Source organism: Podarcis cretensis (genome assembly GCF_951804945.1).
Source record: "Podarcis cretensis genome assembly, chromosome: 11".
Taxonomy (NCBI): Eukaryota; Metazoa; Chordata; class Lepidosauria; order Squamata; family Lacertidae; genus Podarcis; species Podarcis cretensis.
In genome coordinates, this window is record NC_137180.1 from 17,573,789 (window position 1) to 17,588,130 (window position 14,342).

Genomic DNA, 14,342 nt, shown 5'->3' on the forward strand with positions numbered 1-14,342 from the left:
AATTGACCTTGGACAGGGGGTTACTTTTTGGACCTAGAATCGATCACGATTTGAGTATCACCTGTGTCAGGGAACTGCCATTGGCTCAGGGGCGAGAGGGGAAAAGTCAGATGGATTACAGAGAGCCCCCAAAGATCATGGGAAGCAGCACCTCCTCAGCAGAGGAGAGTAACCACGCTTCTAGTGGGGAGGAGCTGCAGGGCTCAGAGGAGGCAAGGTGGTGCCAGAACACCTTGCCTGAGCAAAGAGAGGAGGAGAGAGGTCCTCCGTTACCCACGCACTCCTTGCGCAGTAGGCTTCTGCGCAGAGAGGGGAAGCGCAGACTGGGCGTCAAGAAACTACTCTGCTGGGGAAGGTTTAAGGACTGCCCACTCTCAGATTCTGCCAGTGAATGAGCAAGCCATGAAATAGTGGCGCTCTGCATGGTGAAGGTTGTTTTTGGCACCAATAACAAGGTTTTACAACAGACCAGGGAGGCATTTGCCTGATTGCTCTCGATTCTCCAACTTTGGCTTGTTTGGCCTTTGTTGTTCCTTTAACCCGGCTTTTCCTGGGGTATATTTTGCTAACAGGCACATACTTCCTGGGACTGAGACCCTGACCCCTGAAGGTACTTCCTGGAGTGCAAGACGTAGGGAGCAGAGTTAAGGAGTAAGAGGAGAAGTAAGGGAAGTTCAATTGCATGTTTCACTTGTGCAATGGCTTTGTTAGATACCATTTTTGTATATGAAAGATGAAAGCTCTTGGGGTTTTTTATGGGATACTCTTTAAAATGTTCCATCCTTTGCTTAGCATGCTTTATCAAATGCTTTGTAATTTCCAGACTGAGAGAGAGAGAGAGAATACCGTATTGCATTATTTTGTTACCCATATCTCCATCTGCAATGGTATTTCAAAGATGCTCATCTATATCATATACATCTCGGCACTGCCTGCTTTAAAATAAAAACAGAGAAGACTAGTGCCATATTTACACTATGGAGGCTGTACTGCAGCAGCTCTAGATAGTGTCAGATTGATTTGCATGAGTGATAAATATTAAGAAAACATTGGTGGTGATGGTAGAAAAGCACATTGATACGTTTTATACACTGATGTATGTTTTGGGGGCAACGTTTCTCCCGCCTCACATTTTCTTTATACAGAATATTTATGTGGAGAGAGAGAGAGAATATACACACAGAGAGATATATACACAGATCAAGTGACCTTGAAATCAGCCCTGGCATTTTGCTGGCAGGAAAAGAGGCTCTTTTTTCTCATTTGCAAAAATGAATAACAATTTGATCATTCTTAAACTTCTAAAAGGTTAATTATGCTCTCTCCATGAGCACTGAATAAAAGCCTGCTTTATCTCTGCCCAAATGAACCCCACAGGGCTTCTGTTCCTTCTAACTCTGCCTGGAAACCAAAGCATGTGAGCTGTCAATTAACTTCTATCAGCTCATAGATCTGTGTGAGCGGCACTTGATTTTCTCATCCAAAAACTGATGGCTCTCAATTGCTGGAGCTGTCTGCTATCGCAGCAGGAAAAAGTGTTATCTAGCTGAGGGTTTAGGGGTTGGAAATTGGGCGGGGGGGCGGGGGGGGGGAGTAGGAGAGAAAAGAAAAAGGCACCAAAGATCCTGCTAATTCATCATGAACTATGAGATTTCTGTTGGCTTACACTGTGGAAGTGGGAAATATATTTGATCCACATGGGGGTAATTAACAAAAGAATCGGCTGGGGGCCTAGATTCAAAATGTGGACCTTTGCACACTCTCCAGCAGGAGCAAGCCCCCAGCAGAGTTAAAAACACTCCCAGAGTTAACCAGCACATAGCTGTCAACTTTTCCCTTTTATTGCAAGAAATCCTATTCAGAATAAGGGGATTTCCCTTAAAAAAGGGAAACATTGCCAGCTATGAACCAGCAGCATAGCGTGGAATATGGGTTATAAAACCCCCTTGCACATCCCAATTAGTCTGCCATAAAATGCTTGCACTCTCTCTACCCCTCTAGCAACGAAAAGACCATCACAAAGTGTTAAGTAACTTTTAAAGCTTTACTTACTAAATCCAAAGGTCTGATTCATGCATTGTTCCATGCAGCATCACGGAACTCCTCGGTGCAGAATACACAAGATATTTTCAAACATGCAGTCTGAACTTTGAGCAAGTTCAGACATGTCCATCCTGCTACATTACATGGTGAGAAGAGAGAGTGAGGAAAGGAGAAGCAGCTTCACTTCCTCCCTCACAGAGGTTAAGGAGGCGTGACCTAGATGAGTCTAGGAACAGACCTTTGTGGTCTTAACCCCTTCATGCACTAACTACATAGTTACAATTAGCTGCAACTTCCCACATACAAAACTCATCTTTAAACTCCAGTTGGGAATTTAATAATAATAAACACCAGAATAAGTAGCCAACTCCTGTAAAACAAAGCAAGTTGCTCTTAGAAACAGACAGATAGCAGAAATGTTGGCATGAAAGATTATAGAGCTGCTACTGTTTCCCAGTTAGTTCGTCAACCACAAAGTCAGAAGCAATAACAAAAAAAGGAGGTAGGAGAATAAATTACATAGGGGAAAAGTCATATTTCATTTTTATTGCAAACAGAAAAAGTAATAATCATAAAACAACAATAATAAAAGAAAATAATACTAAGACACTACAACGTTGTTTACTGAGTGGTGAATGATCTCGTGTATTTATTCTTTGTTTTCACAAATCAGATTGTGGTCTTGAAAAGCAGATGGTTCAGCAGTATGAGCACACACTGCCCCACTGGTCTTCAGCTAGAAGATAGAAACTCAGTACAACATCAGTGGGTTGTATCTGCAGTACTACCGTCATGGAAATATAGGATGAAGAAGTAGGAAGTGGGTATCCAAATGCAAGTTTGGGCTAAAGGTGGGTTTTCCTGGGTCTGAAAAGGCTGAAAAGTGCTGCACTCTATGGGAAGCTGCGGGTCTATTTAAATACAGATTCATTTATTTCTTTTAAGATATCCACCCTAACTGACAGAACCATGTTGTCACAGTTCAACAGTGCTGATTGCACTGGTGAGAAGGGGGGAGGCTTATTTTGCTTCCAGGAAGCTAATGTCCAGAGTCGTGAGTCCAGTCCAGAAGTACCTTACCTGCTCATCTCCTTCCACTTGTAGGAAGCTGGGATGCTGCTCTGATAATACATAAATAATGGCCATTCCCAGATCTTGTTGCTCATGTAGATCATGCATTCGACCTGCTTGTTGCTCTTGTAATCAGGCCTGTGATCAACACTCTGCTGGCACACATTCATATGCATGGCTTCAGCTGGTGTGCAAAGTCTTCTTCAGGACCCATTGTTTCTGTCATTGGAATTCTACTCAATATTGATCCAGAGTAGATTCCAATGTATAGTTAGCAGTAAAGGTAAAGGTAAAGGGATCCCTGACCATTAGGTCCAGTCGTGACTGACTCTGGGGTTGCGACGCTCATCTCGCTTCACTGGCCGTGGGAGCCAGCGTACAGCTTCCAGGTCATGTGGCCAGCATGACTAAGCCACTTCTGGCGAACCAGAGCAGAGCACGGAAACACCATTTACCTTCCCGCTGGAGTGGCACTTATTTATCTAATTGCACTTTGACGTGCTTTTGAACTGCTAGGTTGGCAGGAGCAGGGACCGAGCAACGGGAGCTCACCCTGTCATGGGGATTCGAACCGCCAACCTTCTGATTGGCAAGTCCTAGGCTCATGTTGCAGGATTCCCCTAAAAAATAGACAAGAGGCAATTGTATTTCATCCAGCAGAGCTTTACTGCCACTGAGGGCAAATGAGCATAATGGTCACAAATCCAATACATTCAGGATTGGCCCTGTCCATAAGAAATCCAGTTGCAACAATAACTTATAATAAGCAATAACTTATAATAAGTCTAAACCTTAACACTAAGCATACTATGTACAGAACAGCACACCAGAAGGGAGAGAGATAGAAAGAGAAAGTGAAACCCAGGCTCCTTCTGGCCTTATTATTAGTCGGCATGACCTTGACAGAAGAGATAACAGAACCAGTTTAGGCCAGCTGTACTTAGCTTCTCTGAAGGAATAACCCAAACAACATGAATCTTCTGCTTGTTTCTTTCATGCAGAGAAGCTTCCAGAACCCGCTTGAATTAAGTAGAATAGGAAAGACCTCTATACTAAGATACTAAGAAATGCAAACTGACAATTTCAGCATATTGAAACATTCAGAAGACACAGGAAGAGTGAGATGGTTTCACTGGCTGTTACTCTTTGTCAGCGCCACTTATTTCTGTGAGCTGCTCAACAGTTCTATATACTGAATGCCTATTGTTATGGGGGAGTGAACAGAAGAGGCATTTAGGGTATATGCCAATGAGGGCTTATGCGAATAAGCTTAATATAGTTATAATGGATAAAAAATAGCCACACCTTTTATTTATGGATTGCAAATTTATCTTCAACCTACCCAAATATGGGTCTCCCCAAAGTTGGCTGTAAATCTAGCCTTTCCTGCTGATATTATTTTGTCCCACTAACTGACCAGGACTGTCTGACCAGGATCAAGACCTTGGGGTTATAGTGGATAGTTCAAGCAAGATGTTCACCCAGTGTGTGGCAGCTGTGAAAAACACAGATTCCATGCTAGGGATCATTAGGAAAGGAAATGGGAATAAAACTGCCGATATTATAATGCTGTCATACAAAACTATGGTGCAACTCCATTTGGAAAACTGTGTGCCATTCTGGTCACCTCATTTCAAAAAGGATATTGTAGAGCTGGAAGATGTTCCGAGAAGGGCAACCAAAATGATAAAGGAGATGGAAGAACTGTGAGAACAGAATGCTGGACCAGATGGGCCATTGGCCTGATTCAGCAGGTTCTTCTTGCGTTCTTACGTGCTTACTACTAAAAACCAATAATAAAAACTTAAATACCACTCGGTCAGACCTCACCTGGAATACTGTGTCCAGTTCTTGGCACCACAATTTAAGAAAGATGTTGACAAGCTGGAACGTATGCAGAGAAGGGCAACCAAGATGATCAAGGGTCTGGAAGCCAAGTCTTATGAGGAACGGTTGAAGGAGCTGGGTATGTTTAGCCTGGAAAAGAGGAGACTGAGAGGAGATAGGATAATCATCTTCAGATATTTCAAGGGATGTCACATGGAAGAGAACAAGCTTGTTTTCTCCTGCTCTGGAGAACCAAATGCCTTCAAGTTACAAGAAAGGAGATTCCGAGTAAATATCAGGAAGAACTTTCTGACATGACTTGGACCAGTTTCTATGCCCACCAAACAGGGGAATGTCTTCTCTTGCTCTGGACGCAGAGGACAGGGAAAGTATGACTTGTGATTTGCAGCAAAGAATATTAATTGAAATGGCAGACGTGATCATTTCCATGTGATTTTTAATGTTTTATGAAAGTTTTGTGCTGGTGGATTTAACTGCTGTCTGCAATGCGTTATAGCGCTTTTTAAAATACCTTTAATGTAATTTTTCTATTGCGAGCTGCCCTGGGCTCCCTTTGGGGAGGAAGGCAAGTTATAGAATTAAAATAAATAAAGCACTCAGAAATGTAGGTGTGATTTTCACTCCAGAGACCAAGAGGGGATGAAGTCCAAAAAACCATGCTTGGTGAAAGAAAAAAGAACAGTTCACACAACTGAGTCTTTCATTTTGGGATGTTGGTACCAACCCTGGGTTTGTAAGATGAGTAGTAGCAGGTATTAATGCCAATTGGCAAATGAGTGCCAGCCATTTCCATGAAATGGAAACGTCAGATTGTATAAAGGTATCATACAATGAGTAATGTCCTAAATATCCTATGCTCCAGTCTTGTTAAGAAAATGTCTTACTTTTTCTCCCTTAGAATTTTAAGTAGTTTTTATCAAATGATTTTTTCAACAGTTCAGTGCTATAATTAGCGAGGGGTGCATGTGCACCATGATGGATATTTTTGACAAACATCAGACGTATATTACTAATCTGTATATTAAAGACTTTTAAATGAGACTTTATTTCCCAGTTCATTAAGCAGCAGAACATGTACAAGTATGTTTGCAGGATATCTTATTTATGTATCAATATTCCTCCACCTCTTGCTTACAAGATGTAATGAAGAGCACAACTTCAAAATCATTTAATTACTCTTTAGACAAAGCAAGAAGCCATAACCTAATGAAACTGCGTGTGATTGTGTGTGTGCTTACCTGTGCTTCCAGGTCTGCTTACAAAATGTGAGCATTAGAAAATATCCAGTTCATTGAGTGCTAAAATGAGCTCCTGGGAGAAAAAGGTGGTACGTTAATGGAAGAAATAAAACAATAAATAAAACAAATAATAAACTGACAGGACTGGAAGCAAATATCCTCACACTGAGTTTTGTGAGGTTGATTTTCACTAACTGAGAATTCTGTGGATCAGAGATGCAAATGACTGGTTTTGTGCAGTGGAGGCAAAGCATTCATGAGTCATTGTTTAGCTTCTGTCATAGATTCATACGTTACAAAGAGGACTCTGTGACATTCAGCTAGGAAGTGCTCCGGGGGAACTTCCACACTCAAAACAGGACTGCACAATCCCAAGTCTAGCTTCGGGATGAAGTAGGAAGAAGCCAAGATTGAACCCTTTGCCAATCTGAGGGACAGGAGACAAGACAGCTTTCATGCTGGTCCTCTCCTATTGGAAAGTTCTCCCTTCCCTCCTTATAGACTAGCAGATCATTGGATGGGAAGAGGGTGTGGGCTTTGAAACATGCGACTCACTGGCTACAGTCTGAAGAAGTAGAATCCTAGTTGGGTTGAGCCATGTGATTTTTCTGAACCTCTCTACTGTACATATTATTTTTTAAAAAAACACCTGTTGATTTTCATTTTTTCATTTTAATGTCTAGCTAAGCATAGGGCCACCAATAAGACAGAAACAGGCAGGGGGAGATTTAATCATTATCTCACCTCCTATGATTAGTCGTGGCAGAAAGATAAGCTACACACTACACATTTAATATAATGTGTAGTTAGATGCTTGGAATCCGAGACCAACTAGGTGGCTTCTAATTATTTTCCTAGTACACAGTTGAGTTTAAGATAGTATTCAAATTGAAGATTCTTTTGTCCTAACTGGCATAAATGTAAATGTAAACTTGTCTGACTGATTGTGGGCTGGTCCCACAAAATTTTGATAAATATTTGATCTGTTGATCAACAGGATAGTGTGTGGCTCTAATAACCGAATCGCACAAGAACATTTCTTGCCAATATGCCAAGTCCTTGCAGGAGTAAAGGACTTGAGCTAACATCAATCACTGGCTTTCTTTTCATTAGCAATTGTTTTCCTTTTTTGGCGTGATCAAACTTCAGAACCAGCCATGCGGCAATAACCTCCACCCCCACCCCCATTCCCGTGGTACTGAGGTGAAAGGAAACACAAGGGAAACATAACAGAGGCATTGAGTAGCACAGCATGCCGAATTTTGCTAAGCATCCATTGCCAGCAGCACATCGATCATCAGCAATGGCGGTGATGACATTTCATCAGAGAGGTGATTTTGGACATCATCAGGGAAACAAAACTGGAGAAAATGTAATCCGAGCAGCGGCATTAGCACAAGAGAATATTCAGAAGCACAAGAGCAAACGAGGAGAATAAGTTGGCAGAGGAACATAGATAATTCACGCGGCACCCATTGGCATACCACGTCCCAGAATGATGTCAATCAGTGTTCTTGGAAGCTGCTCAAAAGTCAGTTGGCCAATGGGCAAAAAAGACACAGTGGTATATTAACGACAAAAAGGAACTGAACAAACAGGGCCCATTAAACGGCATAGAACAGCTCCAGCTTTAGTTAGGATTTATTTTTTGTCTGATTCTGATCCTCTTTTCTCAACAAAAGTCCTGTTGTCTTCATTTTGTGCAGCTATTTCATTCCATTCTTCCTCAAATCAGCTTGCAATTATCCTATTTTATCTTCATGGCAAATCTTTAAATAATAATAATAATAATAAAGATTTTCTTGGGCTATAGAAGTATGTGTGCCTTGTCTCTTTTTCAGGTCGTAGTGTCTATTCTAAGGTTACCAGACGTCCCCAGATTTACAAATCAGTCCCCATACAAAAACCATTGAAGTTGAAAAGTGTACCCAGATTCACTGAAAAAAAATCTGGCAACCTTAGTCTATTCTACAAATCAGTTACTTTCCATGCGAGACATTGATGTTGTGTACAGTTGGGAGAGGTGAGGTGAGGGGGGAGGTGTGGTAAACTCACAAACTTTTACTTAATGTATGTGTGAGGTTGTTGCGGGGTTTGTTTGTTTGTTTTTTGTCAGCATCACTTGGGTAGATTCTCTTTCTATTCGTTGATGATATTTCCTTGGTAGTGAGAGATATTGGTGACTGGCCCGGGGCATGGCTGCTTGTCTTTAGTTGGCTGTCGAGAGATTTGTTTGCGTGCGTGAGAGGACTGTTAGGTCATTGATTCATATGCCGTCGGTGGGTTCTTGTTGTTGTCTTGTTGGGCTGTGTATGTAATAAAGGGGAGCCATACTGGGATGAAGGTGTCCTCTTTTATTTGTCCCCGAGTCAGTTTCAGTCTGTTGGCTAGTTTTTCTAATAAGTCTGTTTCCCATATTATTTGATACCATTGGTCTATGCTTACTCCTGACAGGTCTTTGCAGTGTCTAGCTGTTATGCTTTTGGCTGCTGATAGTAGGTGGGTTATAAGCTCTTTATAATGTGAGTGGGCTTTATTATCTTGGGAAATGTTCAATAGGGCCAGTTCTGTGGTGACTTCTAATACCTACTTAGTTATTTTGCATATTTCTTGTAGGACTTCTGTCCAAAAGAGTAGGATTTTGGGGCATTCCCACCACATGTGGAGTTTACAGCAAATCTCTGAGATTGGTTAGGGCAGATATATACTGTATTTATTTGTTTGTTTGTTGCATTTATATCCCATCTTTTTCTCCGAGAAGCTCAAGGTAGCATACATGGTTCTCCCCCTCTCCCTTTAATCCCCACAACAACCCTGTGAGGTAGGTTTATGCTGTGACTGCCCCAAAGTCACACAGTGAGCCACACAGCTGAGTGGGAATTTGAACCCTGGACTAGCCTAACATGGTAATTCTAATTACAGGTAGGTAGCCGTGTTGGTTTGTTGTAGTTGAAACAAAATAAAAAAAAAATCCTTCCAGTAGCACCTTAGAGACCAACTAAGTTTGTTATTGGTATGAGCTTTAAAGCTTTAAAGCTCATACCAATAACAAACTTAGTTGGTCTCTAAGGTGCTACTGGAAGGAAATGTTTTTTTTTTTAATGGTAATTCTAAGACTATGACACACAATAGTAGTGTTGCCATCTGGATTGGAAACGGAGGTAAGTACTAAACTTAGTACAGTGGAACCTCAGTTGTCGAACGTAATCCGTTGCAGAAGAACCATTCAACTTCCAAAACGTTCAACAACCAAGGTGCAAAGGGCTGCCGGCAATTTCAGTTGTGGAAATTGTGGAAATTCCACGGCGGGTTCGAAAATGGAAGCAATTACTTCTGGGTTTTCAGCATTCAGGTTCCGAAACGTTCAGCTTCCGAGACGCTCAAAAAACGATGTTCCGCTGTACTGGGTCAGTAAATCTTATGCCATTCCAATAAAGCCAATAAGAGAATGCAACTAGCCTGTTCCTACTAAAGCAGCAGCAGCAGGAGGAGGACATATCCTCTATACTTACTACAGATCACATGGTGAAGCCATGTTCTCAGGAGGAACACCAAGACCTTTGGGATATGCCAGAGCATCTGCATAGCCCAGCTCCTCCTGGACATAATCCAGTTTGTGTGACACATCACACAAGTAAGATGTATCAGTAATTCACTCCCAGGAAATTAGTTATCTCTTCATTAACAAAACAAAAAAAACAGGATCTGCACAAGAGTGTCAGGCCTAATGAGCACAGCAACTCATCTTCGGAAGGTCTTGGCCCCATGAAGCACTTGCTGAAGGCATCTGAAGGCAACTGTATAGGGAGGTTTTTTAATGTTTCATGTTTTGTTATGTTTGTATATATGTTAGAAGACGCCCATAGTGGTTGAGGCAACCCAGTCAGTTGGGCAGGGTATAAGTTGTCAGGAGTTCAGCCTACACTCAAGTAGGACTCTGGCAGAGACACATGCCCAACTGGCATGTTCCCTCCCTCCTGGTCAATCGTTCGGGAACTTCAAAAGCTTTCTTCAGCCTGAACATCACAGTGACCAATGCCAACTGACACCAGCATACTTAGGGATCCACAGAGTTTGTGCAACTTGCCTGACAGACCTCAGCAACTCAGCATTTTGGCTAATCTACTTTATTTACATTTAAACACACACGGAGCACTGCAACATGGCTGCCTCTCTCTCTAGCATCGGACAGCAAAGGGAAAAAGAACTAAGGACAACAGTCCCACTTCATAGAACACAGTAACACAAACATCCTGTTTCAGTCACTTCCCACTCTGTGGAGTCAAAACATATACCGTCATGTGAAATACAAAAATCCCATGGCTGCAGTCATGGATCAGGAATTCTAACATAAATATGATGGTGATGATGATGATGCAATAGGACATTCCTATTTTCATTGGAGAAATGTTGGAGGGTATGTTAACTTACTGATTGCCCATATGCTTGCCCTCCCAAATGTGCATAACTAGGGACATCAGAATAGGTTCTAAAAAAGGGAAAAGGGGAGTCCTCCAGGGAAATAATACTTAGATAAATTAAGATTCCTCTTTTTTCACTTCTTTGGCTTTATCAGCTTTAAAACAAGATTACTATTCAAAATGGAATTCTTTTTTAAAAAATTAGTTGAAACTAAAGTAAATTGCCTTTTTCATTTGACAATACGAGATGGTACATTTTATAGCACCTAAATATTCCTAAGTCAATTCTTTAGAGCCTCAGGGATTGATTTTGAGTAATGTTCACTTTCCCCCACCCAATTCAATTCTCTCTGTGTCCGCCCCCCAACACCCCTCTTCAGGATCACAAGCTCATTGTCAGGCTAACAAAGGCTGTGAAAAAAGCTCAAGTGAGAAAAAAAGGAGTATCATTTTGCCTCTTTTTGAATTTTGTATGAACCTGTTCCATGTGACAAATTACCACTGAATGGTGTTGTGTAATTTGTATTCCATTGGTGTTTACTAGGAAACCTATTAAATATACAGGTTCAAAGTCACCATGACCATAACTCTGTGAAACAGAAGAAACTATAAGTATGATCCACATCCTACAGGAGTGACTGGCAAAAATAAATTTTAAAAAATTATTGACTTTACTGACTCCAACTTTCATTTTAATTTGCAATTCCGATAGGAATTTTTTCTCCATCGGGTCTTCTTGAGATTAAAAGAATGCACAAGATCATATATATAAGGATTCTGTCCTTGGTAAAAAAAAAATTGTATTGAGTTTTTTATCAACAGCTGCAGGGTTTAAGGACTGGAGAATGGAATTTACATCAGCTTGAAAATTAAATTGAGTCATATTTACTGCCTTATACATTTTCTGATAGGAATTAATCAGAAAACACCATAATAAAACATTTAAATGTCTAGTCAAATGATAATCTCCCCCTCCCCCCAAGTACAGTTGCATTATTTTTCCTCCAAGCTAGAATGTCAGAGACTGTTCTCTTTAACAAAGTATTTACTCCCTGATCAATTACCTACAGTGCTGATTCACAGATAGCAGTGAATTAATGGCTGGCTTATAAAGGCTCATCTGGAGGCAAACTGATTATGCCTGTTCACCAACTTTCCCCCCTGCCATCTTTATACAGATTTACCATCTGAAAAATAACATGGACAAGTGTCAGTTTAGATCACTACGCTTTCAGCACTCTTCGGCCTTAACTTGTTATTTCGGTCAAACTGTATACATATCTAATATGCGTTATGTCGGTCAAATTATGTCAGTCAAACTGCACGCACAAATAACAGAAAAGAATCATTATATAGCCAGGGCTCTTATTCAAGCCAGAATAAAAGATGGGCACCATTGCCAGTTTAGAGAACAAAGGAGGCATTTATGGTGAGTTGCAGCAACTCTTTTTCTGGAAAAATAGCACTGTATACAGCCATCCTGTTGTGCTCTAGAACATCACCGTTGTGTTCTGGATCACTGACTTTTAACAACTGGATAGCAGATAAGCCCCCCTTGTGCATTACAATAGCCAACAACATGTGAGGAGGCAGTTGAGATGAGTGAGATGGTCCTCATCACCATTCGTGGTTGCCTTCCAGTTTATGAAGGGAGCCTTTTATACCCATTGAGACTTCCACACAGTCTAGAATTCTAATTTCCCAGGTTCCAAAACACAGGGAGTCTCCACAGAGACAAAAACTCCCTGGTACAGACTGTTGCCTTCCATGAATCATAGAACTGTAAACTTGGAAGGAACCACAGGGGTCATCTAGTACAAGCAATGAGTTGGTAAATAATGGGAATGGTGATGGAGAGAGGATAGAGGATAGAGCCAGCACCTTCATTCCTGGCTCCTCACATGTTTAGCATTAGGCTCATGTAACACCTGTAGAGGGTTATCATTGTACCTTGTTGGGGGTTATACTGACCCCACTGCAACTGAGCACTAACCCAAAGACTAGTTGATATTAATGTTCATGCTTAACCAAGCAAAGTACAATGAAGTCAAACATAGGATATGAAGACACTGGGTGTCCCTGCAAGCAGACTGTGAAGGTGGAACAATAATTCCTCAACCACAAGGCAGTCTGTCTGGTTCTGAAAGGGACCAGAGATCAAGGCATTAGATCAGGCATGGCCAAACTTGGCCCTCCAGCTGTTTTGGGACTACAACTCCCATCCTCCCTAGCTAACAGGACCAGTGGTCAGGGATGATGGGAATTGTATTCCCAAAACAGCTGGAGGGCCAAGTTTGGCCATGCCTGCATTAGATAGATATTTTGGCAACTTTAGGAGAGAAACTAAAATGTTGCTTTTTATACAAGAAACTAAGAATTCTGCCTACGCTTCCTTATGCTTCTTGCTAAGCCTAAGTCACAACAAAGCCTTTTCAGTGCTTGTTTCTAGAGCCTCACCAACAACGTAACAGCACAAATAAATAATGACAAAATGGCAAACAAAAATAACAACCCCCCTCCCAGACTGGAAGCTGTCTGAGCAGCAAATATGGACAGCAGGTCTACATATTGAGAAAACATGTCTCTCACGAGGCTAGACCCTTAAGCATCTCCAGGAAGGTCTGTTAAGTATAATTGTTTAACTGACACTGAAATGGGGACTGCCTAGATATGTATTACTGAAGGGTTTAAAGTGAGGAAAATTCACTGAAATTTACTAAGTGGTCTCTGAATTCCATGATGGGTTGATAAGTAACTTGTTGTTTTCTGCTAGCTAACACATGAGTGTTTAACCTTAGATCGGGTGGCAAAGGTATTTGGTTGCAAGTCTGCATTTTAAAAAGGTTTTTGTTCTCAGGCTCTGTGAGAGTAAGAAAGACAGCTGTGTTTGTCAGCTCTGATTATAAGTTTCTTTCATTTCTAAGCAGATGAACCTGTGCTGGACTTGCACAAGATTTTGCATGGAATTATTTGGGTGTGTCTTTGATGTTTTTGTTCTGTTATGAGGAAAGTTCTGCAAGTGAAGCTTTGAATAATATCTAAGGGGTCTGGACAATGCTTCATTCCAAAAGGAGTCCCTTTTTTATGCATGCAGTCGCTTCAAGCTGCACAATATTAATATCTGCAATGATGGCTGGCAAAGACTGATACCCTGGATAGCCACTGCCAGTCAGTTCAAACAGTACACAACCAGATGGACACCAGCGGTCTGATTTGGTATGACTGTTTTTTATATTCATTCCAGCAAAGCTTTATGACATTGTAAATAGGTTCTGGCAGTAATATCCCCATTCTTCCCAAAGAATCTTCTTCCAAACAAAGGAGCCATTAAACATTTCCAGTCAACAATGACTCTCTTGGAGAAAACATTAATTAATTTGTCATGCTCTCTTTTATTAATAAAGAAGGAATACCTCACCAGACATTGCTTAGTGGCTTTTAATGGGCAGCTTGCATTTCCACTGCAGCCAAAACCTCAAACTGAGCCAGTACAAGCTCGGCCATGAGCCCTTAGACCATCCCAGTTAATGTAGACAAAGCTTCTGTCTTTGCGGCATATAGCCGGAATGCGTGACTTCCTTTTGTGGGACCAGTGACATGGGGATCAAATGAAATCAATTCACGGTGCCTGTAGCTGTTGTGAGAACGCATGTTTGCCTGTGTCAAGGCACAACTTCAATATGCATATTGTTGCAATGAAATCAGGGCGGCAAGCAGTAAA